This window comes from Anomalospiza imberbis, chromosome 1, assembly GCF_031753505.1.
Source record: "Anomalospiza imberbis isolate Cuckoo-Finch-1a 21T00152 chromosome 1, ASM3175350v1, whole genome shotgun sequence".
NCBI lineage: Eukaryota > Metazoa > Chordata > Aves > Passeriformes > Viduidae > Anomalospiza > Anomalospiza imberbis.
Window position 1 is genome coordinate 85,439,339 of NC_089681.1, and position 20,767 is coordinate 85,460,105.

A 20,767-nucleotide genomic window follows, 5' to 3' on the forward strand; every position below is an offset into this window, starting at 1 on the left:
CTTCTCCTTGCTGTTTTTATTTTTAACTTCACAGTGCAACTCATTAAAAGTGTAGTAAATAGGTGCTTCCCTCCCCTGCATGGGGCTGCTGCAGTTCAGGATCCTGTTTTGCTCCTTACTCAGGACATTCCTTCAGTCTTAAATGGACACCTCATCACATTTTCAGCACAACCTCGGGAATCATATATCAGGAGGGGTATTCATTGCACAGAAATGCATCTTCATGTGCTCTACATCTGACATATTAATAACACAGATGATAGATCTGGCATTTGGAACACTCGTTCCAAACTTCCCACCTCCTCCGCATGCACCTTCTGTTAGTTTTAAGAATTCCTACTACCACTTGGAGGATGCTGTCAGGAAGACAAAAGCATGTTTTGAAAAATAACTTCTTACTTGAGCTGGTTTAGGAATTTTTTATCAAGACGTTTTTCTTGGTAAACGGAATTAGTCAAAACAGAAATTACTAGTCATAAAGCATAATTTTGAAAGATTCTAGAAAAATACAGATTACACTTCAAAAAAATTTTAGACTACTTTTAAAATTAAAACTGAATTACATTTTTTTAAAGTAATACAGGAAAATAATTAAAATTTTAATATGAAAACAGTGTTCCTGATTTTGAGTATGCTGCTATGACTGTTTAATAGTGTGACTCATGTTGATCTCTAAGTCCTCGCTCAGGATGGTGAAACTCCTCACTGTTTAGTCTGTTGTTTTCCCCAGCCTTGTTTTTACCTATTTTTTCTTTTTGTTTGATTTATAAGAGAAGTGCAAACCAAAAATCCCAGAAATGTGTATGCATATGAAAATGCCATGACAGCAATTACTAGGAAATATTAGTGTTACTGTAGCACCTAATCCTGCTTTTCCTGAGACAAACTTCAGTGGTGCAGCTCATGTTTCAAAATCTTACCGTCTCAGAAAAGGCAATCAGCAAATATCTATTTAAATATAGAGGGGTTCTGGGGAATAAAATAACAGTAGTATTTACTCTGGGAGCTGGTGGTCTCAGCACACTGAAATAAAGCTGCTATCAAGAAGAATAACATTGTGTTGAGTGTTCATATTTTAAAGGCTTGGCCTTGAAAACTGAGTCAATGGAGTAATATATATACAAGGCTAAGAATTAGGGTGATGTATGGAAGAAGTGAGGACAGACCACTGAATTGAACATTGCTGTGTTTCTGGTATTTTGAAATATGTGGTGATCATCAGCAGTTACTAAAAGTTAATAAAAGCAATCCTGAAATGGTTGAACAAAATGGAAAGACAACAGCAAAGAAATGAAATGTTGTGGAAAAGATATTAGTTGCACCTACAAGTAAGGCATATTACTCAAAACTAGGCAACACAAAAAGTGGCTTTGTGTCTAACAACAGGTTCTGATACCTTAAAAGTTTCTGAAAGTTTCCTTCATCAAAGTGGTACTAAGAAGTAGCTTTGAAATCTTATTGCAAATGTTTTCCAGTGTAGTATGGTCATAATAACCAGGGAAGTTCTATTTAATAGAGTGCACAAGAAGAGAACCTGTAAAGGGAATCTGATCTGTCATTCATACAGAGTTGTCTTGAAATTTTAGAAAGGACCGTAAGTCAGGGTAATACCATTTCTTGGCAAATTCTAGTATTTTTTTTATTCTGGGTAACCCTATAGTTGCTACAGTTTTTATTCAGCTAGCAATGTCCAACATGTGGATGTAGTTGAGAATAAATGCCACAAGAAGGGAAATTTTGGGCAGAAAGGCATGCAAAGCTCAAAGTCTAAAATAAGGAAGAAAAACACATCTAGCTGTATATGTTGTCAAAATTAGAATAAGGCAGGCTGGTGCCAGCGTACGGGAAGAGAAGAAATCCAAGAAATGCAGTGAATTACATCACTCGTTAGTCAGATGAGCACCACCAGTGTGCACGGTAGCATTAGCATCTCCCTCCTTGCACGTCTTAGTTCAGATGAACAACTTGCAAGAGCAGCAGGCTGACAATACAAAGATGCTTGCAGTGTAGCACTCTACAAGGAACAAGGGTGTCTGCTGATTTTTTAGTTGGATAATGGTGCTGTTTTTATCTCAAAACATTGGTATTGTCAGCAAAAGAAAAGCGGGCATCAGAAAAAAATAAACATGAAGAAAAGACTGAACTTTTGTTTGTTACCTGTTCTCTCCTTTCCCCAAAGCAGCTTATGGGATTAAAACCCACAGATTTGGAAAAACAAAAATCCATTCAAACACCAAAGGAAAATAATGTCTGTTTGGTTAAGTGTCTGATAGCTTTAGTCTCAAAAGGAATCAAGCAAGTATGGAAGGGATTATGGAGGCCACTGGAATTGAGGAGAAACATATGTTCTCAATGCAGTACCAAGCCCAGCTGAAAGGAGTTCAGTCCCTCCCTGTTCATTAGGGTGAGGGAAGCTCACACACTTCCCTCCCAAATTCTCCTGGTTACTTTCTTACCTCTGCCTGTCTGTGCCTGGGTGTTGGACTCTGCATGGAGCAATGGTCTGCTGTCACCAGCATAGCTGGCAAAGCTCAAGAGTCCTATGGGAAGAGCACAGCAGCTGACAGAGCTGTGAACCACAGAGTTGTCCAGATGAACCTCAAGCCATGCATATAAACCCTCTGGGAAAGCAGAATTAAGAGAAGAGTTGAAGAAGTTCATTGCTGTGAGTTTGGAGTACAAGAGGAAAGTTGGGGATGGTGTGTTACAGGTTTTTTTTTACATTTCTTTTTAGCATCCTGAAAGGACAGAAGCAGATTTGATCCCTCCTTTTCTTAGTTGGGAGATTTTGTTGGTTAAGTAGTAAAATGTGATTTTTAAAAAAAGCCCTAAGAGAAGAACTTCTTTTTTCAGTGTGTTTTGTATGTTGCACTTGGATGGTGGCTTGATCTCTGCTGAGTGATCTGGAAAACAACAAAATATTTTATTAGTGCAAACAAAAGCCTATGAAATGGGTTACAGTCCTTTGCAAAGCCCTCTTAACTTCTGAAATTACTGGTTGAACGTCTTTTTCAAATGCACAGGTGTGTAATTTTCTGTCTTTGGTTGTGTATCTGTTTAGCAAATCACTAAAGTGTAATGCAGTTTTCATTTAATCAAGCTTAAAGACGCATTTAGATTTTTTTTCCTCCAGAAGTTGACTTTTGATTTTATTTCTTAGTAATTCAATTATGTCCCTTATGCACCATATTGCAACATTTTAACCTAACATCAGTTTTTCCTTCTGTCTTACAAATTCATTTTCTTCAGCTGTTTTAACTAAAAATAATCTGAATTGTTACCAATTTCTTGTTTATCTATATTTTCTGGCTTAGTATAAATGCAAAAGTTTTCAGCAATATGGTAGAGTGCATGGTCTGTGTCATGTAGAAAATTGATCTGTTACTGTTCTGTTTTTTTGTCTTCCCTCTGCCTATTACTTCTGCAGTTTATAGTACACATTATTGTTACATTACATGGAGCTCCAGGGTTGAGAACTTGCTGTGAAAATCTCTTATCTTTAGAACTGTATTGGTTTATGTCAACAGTTTATCATAATAATAGTAATCAGGATCTAAGTGCACAGTTTGCTTTCATTTTAAGACTTTATTCCTGAGAAACATAAGGCATAAGTGACTGGTTTCTTTCCTTTTCTGCCTTCTGCCATTCTTCAGTACTGAAAATGGAGATGTCTCAATTGGATGCTACATTGTTGTAGACTTCTAATGCAGCTGAGCTGGTGTAAAATGTGGTTACTTTGAAAAGAGTGATCCCTTTCCTTTCCCCAATCCCAGATATGGGAGATATATTTTTATATATGATTAATCATATATATATATATATAGCCTAACCAACTGCTTCTTTAAGGGCAGGCTAATTTTTATCAGCCTTCTGGAAGTGACAGTGAGGTAGAGGATGTGTCTCTGGGAAGGGAGATGGACACATAATTTTTTCCTTTCTTAATTCCATCCCTAAAAAACCATTAAAGGAAGCTCTGAATTGAACTTCTTTTTTTTTTAAGAAAAGTGTAAGAAATTTCCCAATAAATTCTCAGTTTGGACGTAAAAACCTCAGCCTAAGTTGCTAGAAAAACTTCCATGTTGTTCTCACTGCAATTTGTATTACAGCTGTACCCCACTGGTAACATAAAGCTCATAGGTGTGCAGTTCCTCTGATGTTACATCAGTTTACATGAGCTGAGGATCTGGAGTCTCCATCTCTCTTGACTGACTGCTCAGGTGGGGTCAGTAATGATCTGCCATTACATTCTCCTACAGCACGTGTGCCAACGTGAGACAAAAGTGTAAATTCTGAGGACGGGTTTGTCACACCTGTTGTGCCAAAACTTAGGAAATATGAAGCAGAGCCTCCGTTTACAAGACACCCTTTCAAGCTACTTAGCATACATCTGCACAGAGAAAGTGTGCTGAAGATCAGACCAAATGATAGAACAAAAATGTTGCACTAGATACTTTTTTTTTAATCCAACATTGTCAAAATTGTAGAAGTTCAGAGCAGCTTTTGAGATGTGAAGTGCAATCAGAAACACTCATGTGGTGCCTTTTGCAGTTGTGCCTAGTAGAGTAACCTAGTAGAGTAACCAGCCACTTTTTTTGTCTCTTACTGTTTCAATTTTTGAAAAAGTTTCATCTCCCATCTGTGTTAAAGCTGTGAAGTGGATGGCACGCATGTTTGCCAAGGCAACTGTCATTATGAATCAGTGTTCTCTTGAAAAGAAGATTAATCTTAATAGTTTGATGCAAAAATCCATTAAAAAACTCAACTGTAATGTGGTTTGTGGAAGATTTGCCTAGATCATGTTGTCTATGTAAAATAAAGTCAACAAAACATCCTCACAGGGAGACTGTTACAGATAGGATAAAATATCATGCAATTAAGACAAAACACCAAAATAATTTGTTTACAGCAATGCTTGTAAAAGAGAGAATATAGTTAAATTTAAGAAGATGCAAAACTAAGAATTAAAACCAAGGTTTTTTAAGGCTAGCTGTTGGGATAACAGCTGGATACAGTCTTGAATGCTATAGGTGTTCATAAAAATGCCTTTTATTTTTACATATACATGTATATATTATATTGCCCTGGAATAACTCCACTTCCTACTCAGCCAGAGAAATTTCAGTACTCAAGGTGGCATAACCATGGTCCGGAGCTGCTGCTGCGAGTTACTGATAATAATACACTGAAGTACTGTTGTTTAATAGAAAATAAATACAGAGGCTGTATGTTCACAATACTGTATGCATTTTTTTCCAAACAAAAATATCTACATTACTTTCTCTACATACCATTTATATTTTAAACTTATTTAAGAACACACACTGAAATGCATTAGGCCACAAATTATCAAACAGTTGATTCTTCTCTAGTAACTGTTTTCTTCTTTAGTAATGGTTTTCTTAATTTTGCAATCTTTGAACGCATAAAAAAGCTTTTGTCTTTAGTAAGTAAGTGTAATTTAAAATGCTTTAAAGTTTATTAAGTTTCAGATACCATTAAGAAACAAAGTCAAATCATAAACATTGGCACTTTGAGCTATAATATTCTAAATTTAAATGCATTTGAAAACTGGGAAGCCTCAAAATTTAATGTGGAAGAAGAGGAGGAAGGCATCGTACTATTGTATTAAGAGTTCTTTAAACATCTTATTGAAACATGGATAAAGAAATACAGACTGTCATCTGTTTTCTTTGAAAATATTCCTTGAAAGAGGCAACGAAAGAAAGTTGTGCTTCAAAAGACTGCTTTGAAACTGACTGGAAAGAAGTAAAACAGAGTAGGCTTAGTGGTTCCTTGTAGTTGTGTCACAAGGTTGGCAGTGGGATCTGTGCTTATTTATATTTAGTGATCTCTTTTTAAAGAAATTGTTGCAGTGAGCAGCAACAGTACAAAACTTGCAGATAAACACTTTATTACTTAAGGTAGGAGAAAACAGAAATTTCAGAGTGACATACCTGAAGCAGGAGCTAAATGAAGTGATGAATAGCAGGAAGATAACTTGAGTTGATCATTTTTCTTGCTAGCTCCTAAACAGAATTTTTAGTTTGGAATGCAGATAGGAATGCCTGAGCACTGCTAAGGGCAACGCCAAGAAGACTTGGCCTAATATTGGTCTAAAGAAGCTCTCAAGGTTTCTCTGTTTGTCACACACATTTGTTGTTACTCTTCAGTTGCACCTGGTGTGTAATGAATCTGTAGATAACACGTTGGCTGGTACAATGTCTTCCATGCCTCAGTGCTGCTGTCCTTTGGATTTCAGCTTGACTTCCTGTGTTGTTTGAAAGATGGGCTAGAATGAGAAGGAACAGAATAAGTGGCTGGCAAGGTCCCTGTGAGAGGTGTCCCAGTGTACTTCCAGTGCCTACACACAGGGGGAATCTAGGCCAAGCCGTTGATGAAAGCTGGTACAATGGGAACTAAGAGGATATTAAGTAATTTGTTTAAAAATCCTATATCTAAAGGGAATAGTAAATATTTTGGAGAAGAAACAAATTATAGACATGATGAAATAATGATTGATGTAGTTGGAAATTTCTATTCTGGAATTAAATGACTAAGACAAGAGGACATCAAGAGAAATCAAAGAGTGTCAAATTCAAAAGAGAAAGATTAGTTATAGCTTTAGTTGATGCTTCCATTTAGTCCTGAGAACTCTCTGCTAAAACATGTTTGAATCCAAGAGAGGGAGGTAATGGCCATTTAAAGAAAATAGGTATTTATGGAGATAATGGGAATATAACGTATTTATAGGCCTGATATCGTTTTACAAACAATGTAAGTTCTCTTTCCTCAGAAGTAAGGTTTTTTTGACACGTCTGAAAATTGTAATTCAGTTATTTTTATATGTTTTTCTACACTGTTAGCCAGTATTATTTATGGCATTATTCTCTTAACTGTTATTCATAGAATTAGCTTTTTACTATGCAGATGTTCAGAGATTCTAATCATTGCCCTGTTAGGGCATCAGGGTAGGCATTGGAAAAGCAGTGAGAAGGTAGAGCTCTGGTCTGGTTCCTGCTGAGGTCCTTATGAGAAGCATTCTTACTTTGCAAAACTTGCTTATAGAAATGTATAAAACAATCATATTAGAAAAAAAAATGCTTCAGAGTTCAGATGCTTTAGGTAAAGAGCACTGAGTGTCAGTTGTCCTCTTTTGGTTTGGTATAGTCAGCTCAAAATCCCATCCAGTGTAAACAGAATTATTGTGTTGAATTCTCCCCTCATCCTTTGGTTTTCTGGATGAATTTCAAATTCAGAGGGCACTTTTGAGAAATACAGGAATGAGTTGAAAGCAATAGTAAATGAAAAGCTTATTTACCAGACATAACATTTTATTGACAAAGCTAATTTAAAAACAAATTTTCAGCAAACAGAAAGAATATCCTGCTAGGGCTTCTCTCAAATTTGATAAGTATGTGAAGATGTATTTGTGGCAGTGCAGGGTAACACCCTTTCACCAAAGAATTCAAAGATAGTGGGTTTTTTCTTGCATTAGTACAAGCAGGCAAACTCAATATGGTCATAATGGGTATTTCAAACAACTTACTATGTGGTTTGTGATTTTCTGTTTCAGTTTCTGAGTAGAGAGGATGACAGATTATTCTGCATAGTTTAGAGAATCATCTATTTTTTTTCCTTCTGTGTATGGGTAGGCAATTAGCTTGAAAACCTATTTTAAATATTTAAAAGTTTATACAAAACACAAGTTACATCTTTGCTGTTATTGAAAGCTAGTAGGGCATTTTGTTTTCTTGTTTCTTTTCACATTGATAGTGCTTTTTGTTCCGTTAGCTTTATTGGGTCCTGTATAGTCAGTCAGATTTGGGAGGAATTTTTACAAATTATCTTTCTGAGCACAGGCAATGGAGCAGTGGATAAAAACATTTTTATTTTAAAAAAGGGGAAAGGGAGAAGAAACCAAAATTTATGCATTTCTTATTCCATGTCCATGTCAGAAGTGGAAAGTTTCCCACTTAAAAATTGTAAAAAGTAAACTTAATTAGAAATCTTACCATAAATATGTATAATATTAATATGTATTGTGTAATAACTCTACAGTGAGAGAATGGGTTTTCTCAAATGGTCATATAGTACCAGATAGTAATGATAGGAAGTGGAGGGGCTTGCCCAAACCATGGGTCAGGAGACAGGACCTCTTCTGAAAGAAATACTCTGAGAATAGGTGTTTCTGAACTTGATTTATTTTCTGCTCTTAAGAATCAGAGGAAATGTTTATTTCAAGTATTTTCTTTCTCTTTCTGGAATGCTAGATTTCACAAGCCTTTAGATGCTGTAAAGAAAAAGTAAAAAGTAGCAGGTGTATTATGTTTAATCAGCTTTGAAAGCAATGGGTGAAATTGTTCAGGTGTGAGTACCTTTAAGACACATAAAAAATAAATGCTGGGGGTTTTTTTATTCTTCAGATTGGTGGTTTTAGGTACTTGTTATGTTTATTGACCTCACGGAAAAGTGCTAATGCTTTGCATTTAGATTTCTTTTTGCATTTCCAAATGCAGATGTAACTAGCTAACATGAATGCATTAAGTAGCATTAAGCACTAAAGAGCACTAAGTCTTCTGATAAAATAATACAAGCCAAAACAATTAGGACTGCCAACTGATCCTTATTTTTCAGCTTCCCGAGAAGCTTTGAGGAAGAAAATGAGCTTGTTACAATATGTGAAGATATTTTGCTCTGAAGTCCTTTCTTTTTTCTAGTATTAAATTTTCCTCTGGCACGGTGATTATCTTCAAGGAATCATTGTTCCTCTCTTACATCTTGTAATAGTTGAGGGTTTCCTGCTATGTTTTGTTGGCATGGTCGAGTTTGAAATGTAATTTTGTAGTTTAATGAAGTATATTAGTAGAGTAGTGATTGGTGCATGACATATTAAGGAGTAGTGCTGTTAGATGTTTTAGACATGTCAGTAATACACAATTTAAAAAAAACAATAATAAATTCTAGAGTCTTTTCAGTTAAAGTGTAATATGAAGACATTTTCACCACACTATTGTGTATTATGAATTACAAAACCTTATAGACTACTTTAGTACAGATACAACAAATACATATGTTCAGGTTAAAAAGGGTGAGAATAATAATAAATAACATTTATTTCAGGATAAACCTGAATAAAAATCAGTGTGTCTGTAGCTGGCCTGATATTAACAGCTCTATACTTTTCCTTTTGTAATTTTGTCTAATGTTTTAGTACTTAGCCAGTGTCAGCATTAACTATACTGTGATCTTCTAACAACTCAGTCAAATTCAGTGATCACATTTTCAAACATTTCAGTCTTTTATGTGTTGGGATTTTTTAAATAGACTGAAATATTAGTCTGTCTTTCTCCTGTAACTACTACGTATACTCTTTGGACAGGCCACATATTCTTTGAAGACTAAAAAGAAAAATTCAGTATTCTGAGGCAATTTTAGGTTCTCCTGCACAGAAGTGAGTTGGGCAGCACTGTGTCAGGGTTAGGAAAGGCCCTTGGGGAGGCTGTTGAAACATTTGGAAACTGAGATACTCCAGCATCCCTGGCAATCCTCAGCAGATCAGGAGGATTTCTGTTGGTTGCAGGATGATACAAACTGTTATATAATCTTTGTGTGCTTTTACAAACCTTGTTTATAGGTCAGTAAATTCCTTAGTATGTGTCCAGTTTTCACAGATACTCTTGTAATTCTGCTCTAGTTGTATTTTGACTTCGTTTATGAGTAAAATGTTTTTGTAGAGGATGAAGTTAGGTAGGCAAATTGGCTTATAGGCTTATATTGGCAAATATAGGCTTATATTATTTAGGTTTCTTTTAATTTAGATTTTTCAGAAATTGCTGTGAAATCCTAGAACTGCTCTGCCCAGTGTTTGTTGTACCTCAGATCAGTCTCATTTACATCTGTTAGATACTGTGACATGACTGTTTTGAACAAATCAACAAATTAAATGCAGTACTGCTTTGTAATATCTCTGTTACTGATAGCCTTGGCTGCACTGGTCACAATGTTGCAGTTTGGGATCCTGCTGAACACACTGAGGTTTAATACTAAGACAATTGTTTCAAATTTTAGAAAAGAAAACTTCAGCTTGCTCAGAGCTTGGTTGGGAGGGATTCTGTGGGAAGCTTCCATGGAGGATGAAGGAGACAGCAAGTGCTGGGAGGTTTTCAAGAACACTCTCCTGGAAGTTCAAAAACCATTCATGCCCTTTAAAGGTGAGGGAAGTAGGGAGAGACCTCCTTGGTTTAACTGCAAGCTTTTGAGTCTGCTCAAAGCCAGAAGAAGTGCACCATAGATGGAAAAGCAGATGGACACCCAGGGAGAACTACAAGAACATTGCCAGGGTGTGCAGAGATGCAGTTTGACAAGCAAAGCTCAAATTGAAATTGGCCAGAGACATGAAAAACTACAAGAAAGGGTTCTTTAGGTAAGAAAACAACAAGCAAAAACAGAACTAAAATACCATCCCTCTGTTAAACAGGAGAAGTGAACAGTCACCAGCAGTGCTGGAAAGGCAGAGAGGTTCTCAACACTTCCTTCACCACCATCTTTACTTGCACTGCTGGGTCCCTGACCTTGGGAACAAAAATTGAGGTGGATGCAAACACAGATCCTCCATCAGTGAAGGAAGAGTTGGTGTGTGACCTGTCACAGGAATTAGACCCATACACACTGATGGGCCCTGTCACTGTCCACCAGAGGTGTTAGGAGAATGCTGACATCATCACAAAGCCACTCTCCATATTTTTAGAGGAGTCAAGAAGTTGTGGAGATCAGGGATGGCCCAGAAAACTGGAAGGAGGCTGATGTCACCCCCATCTAAGAGGAAGGCTTAGAGGAGAATCCAGGAAGTTATAGGTCCATCAGTTTAACTTCAGTCCCTGGGAAGATGATGGAATGAGTCCTGCTGAGAGCCATCACAGCTCAGATGAAGGATTTCATTTGGAAGAACCAGCCCAGATTCACCAAAGGCAAATGTTGCTGGACAAACCTGACCACCTTTTATGACAAAGAAACCGGCTTGGTGGATGTGGGGGGTGAGTGGTGACATTGAATAACTGGATCTTTCCACAGTTTCCAAAATGGTGTCCTACAGCCTCCTCCTAAAGAAACGAATGTGTGACAGTCTGGCCTGGTATCCCCTGTAAGGAAAATATAATCCAGGAGTGTGTCATGGGCTGGGATCTACCCAGCTGAAGGGCAGCTCTGTGAAAAGGGACCTTGGAGTCCTGGTGGCCAAACAGCTCAGTCTGAGTGAGCAGTGTGCTGCTGCTGCTGCAGCAAAGCCAGCAGGATGCTGTGCTGCATCAACAAGGGCATCACCAGCAGGGATGGAGAAGTCATTGCCCCTCTCTAATCATTGCTTGTCAGGCTGCACCTGGAATACTGGGTTCAGTTTTGGTCCCCACAATGCAAGAAGGTGTGGACAGGCTAGGGAGGGTCCAGAGAAGGGCCACAAAGGCTAACAAAGGCCTGGGCAGGCTGACACGTAAGGAAAGGCTGAGAGAGAAATGGATTTGTTCAGCCTTGGGAAAAGAAGGCTCAGAGAAGACCTCATCACCGGGTCCCAATATTTATAGGGTGGCTACAAAGAAGATGGAGACTCCCTTTTAACAAGGAGTCATATGGAAAATTTGAGGAGTAATGGGTGGATACAAGTTGCTAAGTTGCTGCTGGGGAGATGGGTCACAAGAATAGAATTTTTCACAATGCAAACAATCAGCCACTCAAATAATCTCCCCAGGCAAGTGGTGGATTCCCCAGAGTTGGACACTTTGAAGAATCAGCCTGACAGGGTGCTAGGTTTTCTTGTCCTAGACCATGCTTTTGCAAGAAAGGTTGGTCCAGAAGGTCCTTGAGGTCGTGTTCTGTGACTCTGTGGTACTGTTTCAGTGATGAAGTTTCTAATACTTAGGCATTTAGTTGATTTGTTTAAAATTTATTTGTGTATTTAAAATGTTGTGTAGGAAGCTGAAGATTTGTGAAGAAAAATATGCAACTGAAATTTTGTTGACAGATTATCTACATTCATGGAAAAAATATCTAAAGTTAGGGTAAAGCCCATTAGAGGAGCAGATGAAAATGAGATTGTACTCTAATCTTCCCTTCATGGAGGATGTAATGCTCTCCTTCACTTCTGAATTTTTATAACCACAGTAAACTGTAATATCCCTAGTAAGAACAGGGATCCCAACTAGTTTTTATTCTCATCAGGGATCAAATAAAAGACTAAAGCCAAAAAGTGACTACCTTGATTTCAATATTTCTCAGTTTTAGTACATGAAGGGGGATATACTGTTTGTTATTGTCTTTTTCAGCTACTGGAAAGAACAGCAGCATCATTCCAGTTCCCTGAAGGAATTATTTTCTCATTCATTACATATTTATATATAAGTTACTAAATTTGCTGTAGCTGTTCCTTTCTCCAGCTGTATCTTTTTTCACACTTACAAACAGTAACCAGGTTCACCTCTGAAAACACAGGAAATCTCTGGCCCAGCAAGTGGGTTTTACTGCTAACTTAAGGGCAAGAGACCCAGACCCCCCAGTCTTCATTTTTGTTTTATCTTAGTGTCTCATGAGATGCACATTCAAAATTTGTTGTGGGTTTGTTGTGTTGGTTTTTTTTTCCAGGAAAAAGTTAAGAAGTGCAGACATGTTTGAATAGCCCTTACCAGCTGGTTTGCTAGGTTTTTCACTAGTGTTCAGCTGCTAGTTGGCTGCATTTCTGTGGGATTAGTTGTGGGAGAGCCAGGCCATGGAGAGAAATTGAAGCTTGGTAGCTCCTTCATATGGAGCCATTGGAGCTCTGTTCTATCATCTCAACGGTTGTCTCTTTCCCAAAAGGGGACAGAGAACACAAAATCAGACCAGCTGGAAATGTTTGGAAATAGTCTTCAGTATGAAAAACTATAGAAGAAAAACCGTACAAGTATGCAAAACTGAATTTTAAGTGTTCCTTTCCAACCTCCAATGATATTTAGTTACCTGCTAAGTCTCTTCAGCATTCTGGATATAGCAGAGGGGGAAAGTAATGATGCAGGCCAATTTTCAGAAGGGCACTTGAGTTAGGCAAAATCATCCAAATAACAATGGCCCAAAATCTTAAAAATAAGAATTACACACATGTAAATAAAACCTAGCTTTTATTCTCTTACTCTTGTTCAGGCACAACAAAGTAAAGTGAAAGTAAGTAATTAGTAAGAAATGGAATGTTCACACTGAAACTAGCTTAGATTTACCTACTCAATTTACCCTTACAAATATAATAGAAAGAGAGTGACAAAATATCTTCATAATACTACTACAATTTTGTAAATTTTATCATTCTTGATCATGAGATTTTTTGGTACAAGTTATCTTGTGATGCAGTAAGTTTAAGAACAGATGCAACTTTTTTTTTCTTCTTATCAACTTTAACTCCATATGGTAGGCCATCCCAACAGTCAGGTCACAGGCTGAGTTGGTCCCAGAGGATCCATTCTTGGAGTCTTTTGCCCTTTCCCAAAGAGATGAGACCAAGTACAGTCCAAATCCTCAAGTCCTTCCCTTCCCCTGCCTTGCCAATGGAAGAAATGAAAGGCATAGGTGAGAGGAGTGGGAAGGACCTCCTTTCACAAAGAGTGGAAGCTGATGATCTCAGGTAGGAGTGCAGGGGAGGTGTTGAAAAGAAACTGGAAAAACACTGGCAGGAAAAGAAAGGGACCTTAGAAGTTTAATGTGATTTCAATGGCTGCTGAATTTGAACGACCTTGGTGAAGTGCATAACTTACAAATTTCTTGAGTTGATATTAGTATTTTTTCAATGTGCTCTTATTTAAAAATAAAACCAGTAAATTGTTATATTATGGGAAAATATTAGGACTGTGCACATTCTTCATGCAGAAAATTCTAAAATTACTTTAGTTTGTGGGAGTCCCTTATATTTTAATTATGTGTTGTATGAGGCCGTAATGAGAGGATGACTCACTTTTGGTGTACTGCGTTGTACCATTGTGTGGCAAATTAACCTCAATACATCAATACACTTAGATATGTCTGACTTCCTTATTAAAAGGAAAACATGGTATATCTGTCAAAGATGGCACACAGTGGTCTCTGAGTTGAGGTGTAGAGTAGGAAGTAGAGAGGGGAGTATCTGATAGTACTTGACTTCCTTCTAAATTGCGTTTTGTCCGCATGAAGGGATAACATTTTCTTTAACATGATATGCTTCTACAATTCTTTGTGGTGGTTGCTTAGGCTTAAAGGTCATGATTCAGCAGGAATTACATAAAGATTTGTGTGAAAGCTATCAGCAATGTCACACAGAATCCTACAATACAGTTATTGCATGACAGTATTACTAGCACTTTCTGACAAGATTTCTTGCCTTTTGTTCCCCTTTGTATAAATACAAACCATTGTGTTAGGCACTTCTGAGTAACCATAGGTCATAGGGCTTGTCTACCAAATGTGCTCATCAGCACGGAGGCTGCAATTTGTAATATTTTTTTTCCTGCAGTTGGAATGCTTTTTTTATAGGACATTTTAAGTCAAAAGACACTGACATCATCTAGTCTGTGCTCCAGTGCATTACAAGTCATTACATTTCATCACTTACTGCTGTATCCTGAGTTAGCTTCAGTTAGCATGGAGTATTATCAGACTCTGGAGACTAAATTTTTGTTTGTCACTTAATGATGAATAGCAGGGAGTTGATTAGAAAAAATATGCTCAGATGAAAATACTTGTTTTGTGTGTCATGTTCTGCATAACATCTTGAGAGGATGCCATCTGCTTCTGAATAAATAAATAAACTGGATTCCTATTAAAAGAGCTTGCTTGCAGAAAAGCAGCTTATGTTTCAGTCATGTACACATAGCCCAGCTTTGGTAATGTGCCCTCCAAACACTTCCTTCTGGCAACCTCTGCTCTTCCCACCAAGACCCGTGCAGATTGTTACACCTCCCTGAATGCCTGAGTGTGCTGACAATGAAAAACTGTGTAGGCTCGTTATTAAAACTTTGGGTGAGGTCATCCTAATAAAGGGCTTGCCTTTGCCTTTTGTAATTTCTTCCTTTAGCCTCCATCTCAGCTGAGAGCCAGAGTAGAGGTGGACTTACATGATACCTTGGTAGACTTCTGTAGCTCAAACTCTGGACTTTGTTTTGGATGTGAAAGCTCATTTGGCATAAGGGGCCTGATGAATACAAGAAGAGTGAGGATTTTTTGAATTGCTGTTCTCCCCCCCTCCTTTAACAAAAAAGGATTGGGGTTGTTTTGTTTTGTTGTGATCTTTTTGTGATTTGTTTTTGTTGCAATTGTCTACAGAGTAGCATATCACCAGAGAGACTTTTTCATTTTAAATGTGTCAGTCTGAGCTGTAGTCTAGAAAGATACCTGCAGGGAGAGCCAGTGCAAATAAATTTTAAGATAAAAGGTCTTACAAATGTACTGCTTCCTTTTTTTTTTTCCTTGCATTGTGTAGGCTGTGAAGTTCTACAAAAGTAAGGAAAATATTAAGTATCTTCTTCAGTAACAATTCAGTTCACTTAAGGCTCTTTGAAATCTTCATTCTGTACAGCTTTCTTGCCGAGAAGGAGAAGTACAGCCACAGGTTTCTATTAGGCAACCTAGCCCAAGCCATACTTTCCCCCCATTAAGTACGGTGGTTAAACATGAAGTAGAAGTGCTTCCCTACACTTGCTTGCACAATGTCTTTTTTCCTTCTGTCTGTCCCACTTATCACTCCATGGTTTTGGCTGGTTGTTCTTGTCCATATCCTTTAGTTTGTGACAGCCTATTTAAAGGGACTGAGCACAGGCTGAAACTAGCAGGCAACTGGGCAAAGCAGGACCTTGAAACTGGCAGTGCTGCTTAGACCTTGAAACTGGCAGTGCTGCTTACTGAAGCATGCCCTAGGTGTATTTTGAAAAGGTTTAGTTTTTCTTTTTTTCCTCCTAAAAATAGCTGGTAAAGTGTTGGGGAGAGTTACCAAAGGTGATTTCTTCATTGAGCAAAAGCCCTTATTACAATGAGTAGAGATACAGAGATGACTTTGAGGCCCCCTAATTAAAAATCTCTGAGTTGCCCATAACCTGATGCAGTAGACCAATCTGCTACCCCCCCCCCCCCCCCCATAGATGCAAATAAGTGTCACTAAGCAGCTTATTCAAATACTGGCAATATGTAATATATGAACATAGGAACCTCTGAACTCTTACAGTAGTGGAAGGATTGCTTTATATCTCAACTCACCTAATACAGGGCCTTTTTAATGACAATTTTGTTTAGCCATTTTTATTCTTTGCATTGGCAGTTGTGTCCCTGTGGATGATAAGAACGAAGGTACCTTGCTTCAGATGAGAAGTTTGTAATTGAGACCCAGCAAAATTTGGCCTGAGCCATTAGTCTGTGTAACTTTTTGGAACTGATGAAGGAAGTTGCCTTTTTACTTAATTTTGAATAATGTGATAGCCGGTCATAGAGAGATAGCGGCTAAACAAGTTTTGAAAGGCAGTATTTAACAGGTTAATATGTCACTATTCTTTCCTCAGCTCTATAATAAGAATAATTACCAAGATCTAGCAGTTAGTTCAATGAACAGGATATATTGGGTTGTATTTGGTTATTGAAAAAAATTATGTGATTCAATCTTGTGCCTAAAGTTCTGGGGTTTTTTGTTTTGCTTTTCATCGTACATTTTGATGTCCTTGTGAAGGTTGCTCAGGGCTTGTTTAAAATATTTGCAAGGACACTTGTTCCAGTCCTTGACTTACCTCTTTGTGAACTCTTTTTTAAACCTGATGTCAGAATTTCACTGGTTACAGCTCTCCATTGCCCCGCATGCCTTAATGTGTACCTCCAAGAATAATCTGGTTGTGCTTCTGCAGTGATGTATATTTGGTAGTTAAATACAATATGATCATTAGCTCTCATTAAGTGCATTTTCTAATGTGTCATCCTATATAGAGGAACCAAAATCGGAATAGTTTTTACTTCCAATGTTTTCAGCATTGAAAATCTGATTTCAGAGGGAAAAGAGGGACTCAGTTCTGAGAATCTCCCATCTACCTCAGCAAATAGTCAAATTGAGCTCGTAAACTGTATTTAGACGTTCTTAAGTATTAGTCATGCTTGAATCATTTATTACTGGGACATGTAGCATTCCAGTCTTTGTTAGAAATTTGAAGAATTGAAGAGGTCAATTAGGAGTTTTCAAGCAGGTATTGTTACCAGATGAGAATTCTGTGGTATATGCTCTAAAGTAGGTTTAGATCTCTTAGGGAGTTAATGCTCATATTGGATCTGTCTTTAGTTGTGCTGATTTCTACCAATAGCTTCAAACTAGCAAGATGGTATCTATTTATAGTAAGCCTGTTACTCCAACATGTTTTCTCCAGTTAGAAATACCAAACATATTAAGTTTAAGAGCTGTGTAGAACAACATGTCACTGAAGCAATAAATATTGGCCTTCGTTCAAAATACAATAGCATTGAAACTGGAACTATACATGTGGAAAGCAGAATTTATCTTTAAACCTCAGGGATTTTGTATGGGATTTTGTATAGCTTGGACTCAAGGAGATGCTGATCATCTTAGTCCATTCTTGTACTAAGGTAGAATTGAGCATTTGTTCTCTCTGACAGAGGTTGCCTGATTGGTTCCGAAAATACATCCATAATGGGAATTAAACCATCTCTAACTTTCCTTTCATACTGCTTTTATTTGAAAAGTCCACTTCTCTTCCTTCTCTTCTTTCGTCAGTATATTCTAATCAATACAGGTCCAGCCAAGGCCATTCAGTAGTGAATTCTTCCAACAAACAATTAATGTCTGACTTGCACATTCTGTAGAACAGTGTCAGATCTCAACATCTGCTCCTTATGGACTAAAAAGACCCTAATCTATTAATCTTTCCTCTTATGTATTGTTTTTAAATCTCTTGACTTTTTTGATCAGCCATGAACAGTCCAAAGTATCTCTTTTGAGTTACGTTTCTCAAAACTGGAGTGTTTCAGCAGATAATTAGTAGAATGTATCGTCATTTGCACATGTAAAGTTTCCTTATCAATATGCCTCTGAATTGGATGTTGCCTTCTTTTATATATTAACATAGTTAATGGGTGTAGACTTCATAATTGATAAAATGTCTCAATAAACTTTCCATGTTCTGCTCCATAGTCTGTTATTCCATATTTTTAATGTATGTTTTCTTTTTCTTCCATAGAAATAAAAAATCTCTTTTCAAGCTGTCTTTCAAATTCAACAATATAATTTAGAAATGTGATATTCCCCTTCTAAACATTTTCAGCCCTTCCAATTTGATGTAATCTGTTCATTTCATGAGTATAGTTTATCTTCCATTATCCGAGTCTTGATTAGAAAAGTACTGACTAGAATTGGGCCCAAGGCAGACCTTTGACTTGAAAAGTAATTTTAGTTTGATAGTATGTGAATTCCTTCCTGTATTTTTCAATTGCTCTTATACTTTTCTTCTCTCGTCTTCCAGTGGTTGTTACCCTTTGTGAATAATTCCTTGTTTTGTCACCAGTGTCAAAAACATCTGTTCTTTTTTCTTTCCTCATTACCTCCTAACAGTAGGTTTATTACTTGATTTCAAGGAACCTGTAGAGGTTGGTTTTAGGTGTGTGGGGTGGTTGTGCTGGTGGTGGCTTTGTGTTGTGGTTTTTTGGGGGCTGGAGATTGTGTCTCTTCAAAATTGGGTGGCCAAGAGTAGGAGCAAAAATTTTATTGAAAAAATAACAGCAGGGGTCCAATTGTATTTACAGGGGGAAACGTAATACTTCCATTGGAGAGGGTTGCACCAGTGTTGCCCCCCCCCCCCCCCCCCCCCCCCCCAGTTCCTATAACCCGTGTCCCAGTGACCCTCCTGATCTGTCACAGCACAGCTTTTTGGCCAGGCTTGTCTAATCCAGCAGCCATGACCTTCTGAGATTTCCTAAACTTGTTTTGTTGTTTCTCAAACTTAGGGGTGACATTAGCACCTGTGAGACTTTCGAGAGTCTGAAGACTTCCTAATTTTATCCTTGTAAAGCTAAAAAGGTACTAAAGATAACTCACATAGTTTGCAACACAGCTTAATACTTTATTTGCTTCCATTGCACCAATATATATTCTACTATGGCAAGAAAATGTATTTCTTTTTTCTTTTTGGTTTTCCCCTTTTTTCTTTTCCCTCAGTCAGTTTCCTAGATTATGGTTATGGTTTTTTTTTTACTGGTACCAGAAAGGCCCAGCATTTTGCTGTCTTCATAAAGGACTGGGCTGTGCTCACTGCCCTACTTTCCTTCTCTGCAGAAGGGAGTAGCCTTGTGACCCACTCTCCACACCCTCTGCATGACCTCTGGGTGATGGCAGTCCCTTGAACTGCCCCACATGAGGTTTGTCCATCCCACTGTCAAAGGCAACCTTGGGCTGCTTTAATACATGTGTGCCTCAAATTTTGATCAAGTTTAAATTGAAGTGTGTGCTGTTCCTGAATCAGTTGAAATTTTTAAATGTTTTGCCTATCAGAGTTTAAAGATTGCTCCAGTTTTAAAGGTCAGCAGCCCAAGATCTGTAGCTGTCTTTGCTATGCATTGTTTGCTCAGTCTGGTCAGATGATGTTTGCAGATATTTGCAGCATGCAGCAAACTCACTTCTTTCTTACTTTTACATTTTTTTTTCTCCACACATACAATTCTCAGTGTTTGTAGTGTACTGACTTTTTTATTGCATAGTGACCTGCAGTTTCAGTAGATGACACTGCTGAATCAGTTGCACTTTCTGTTTCTTTTTTATCTCCAGACTTTCCAAAAAATCATGCACTACGTTTGAATAATCTGAGTTCTATGCTTGTTCCTCCTCATTCCACAGTGACAATCCTTTCTTTTCCCACATATCTTCCAGTGATCCTCATCCTTTCTTTTAAAATGGTGCCATAATTATTTTAATCTCTTTTTCCATGTGAAGGTAAATGATTTATAGATCACTTGGGCTCTAGGTATATGAACTAGCAGTCTTGTTACTTGGCTTGAGCTCATTGGTATAAAGGCTGGTATTCAGAGAGTAGAGGGAAATACACATCCGCAAAATATCTCACAGATTTATATAGTACTAGAATACGTATTGAAATAATGACTGTCCACATTAATTTTATCACTTCTAGCTTGACAAGAAAGTCATCTTCTAGTTTCATTTTGTTTGCTAGCTGTACAGAATTATGGAAAATGTTTTTGGTCAAACAAATGCCTGGTTAAGATTTAAAAACAAAAAACAAAACATAATAAGTGAGGTCACTAATAATAAACTGGCAGAGCTTCAGTTAAGTGAATTCTGCTAAGAACTTTTCCTGTCCAGGCTCTGGCTTCCTGTCTCATGCTTAAAGAAACAGCATGTATATTCTAATAACCCACTTGTCCTTATGCCATGCCTGCTTGTCACTTTAAGACTGTTAAAATGGGGGGGGTTTGACCTATATAATGTCATAAGCAGTGAAGCATTACCTGAGACTCTCTCTGGTTTTAAACATACCCTAGAAAGTTGACAGATCTAGCCTGTGTTGGGTTTTTCTTGTTTGCAAGGTAAATATGACCTCAGTCTTTTAAAGAGCCAACTTCATGGGATCACCATGTCTTGAAATCCATTGGATGGGGTCCAATGGATTGGAATACGTCATTGTTAAATTTAAAGGATAATTCTCTGTGCTTAATAAAAACATTGGTAGTTTTTGCCCTTTATATTTTTTTCCAAGATACCAGTAAAGACCACTTAATTTCAACTGTT

The 20,767-nt window shown here is 37.5% G+C and overlaps 1 protein-coding gene across 4 annotated transcripts in view; it reads left to right on the top strand.

Moving 5' to 3' along the window:
• The window catches only part of CDYL (chromodomain Y like), a 103,589-nt gene that overhangs the window by 48,092 nt on the left and 34,730 nt on the right, over nucleotides 1–20,767 (top strand). The window lies entirely within an intron of this gene.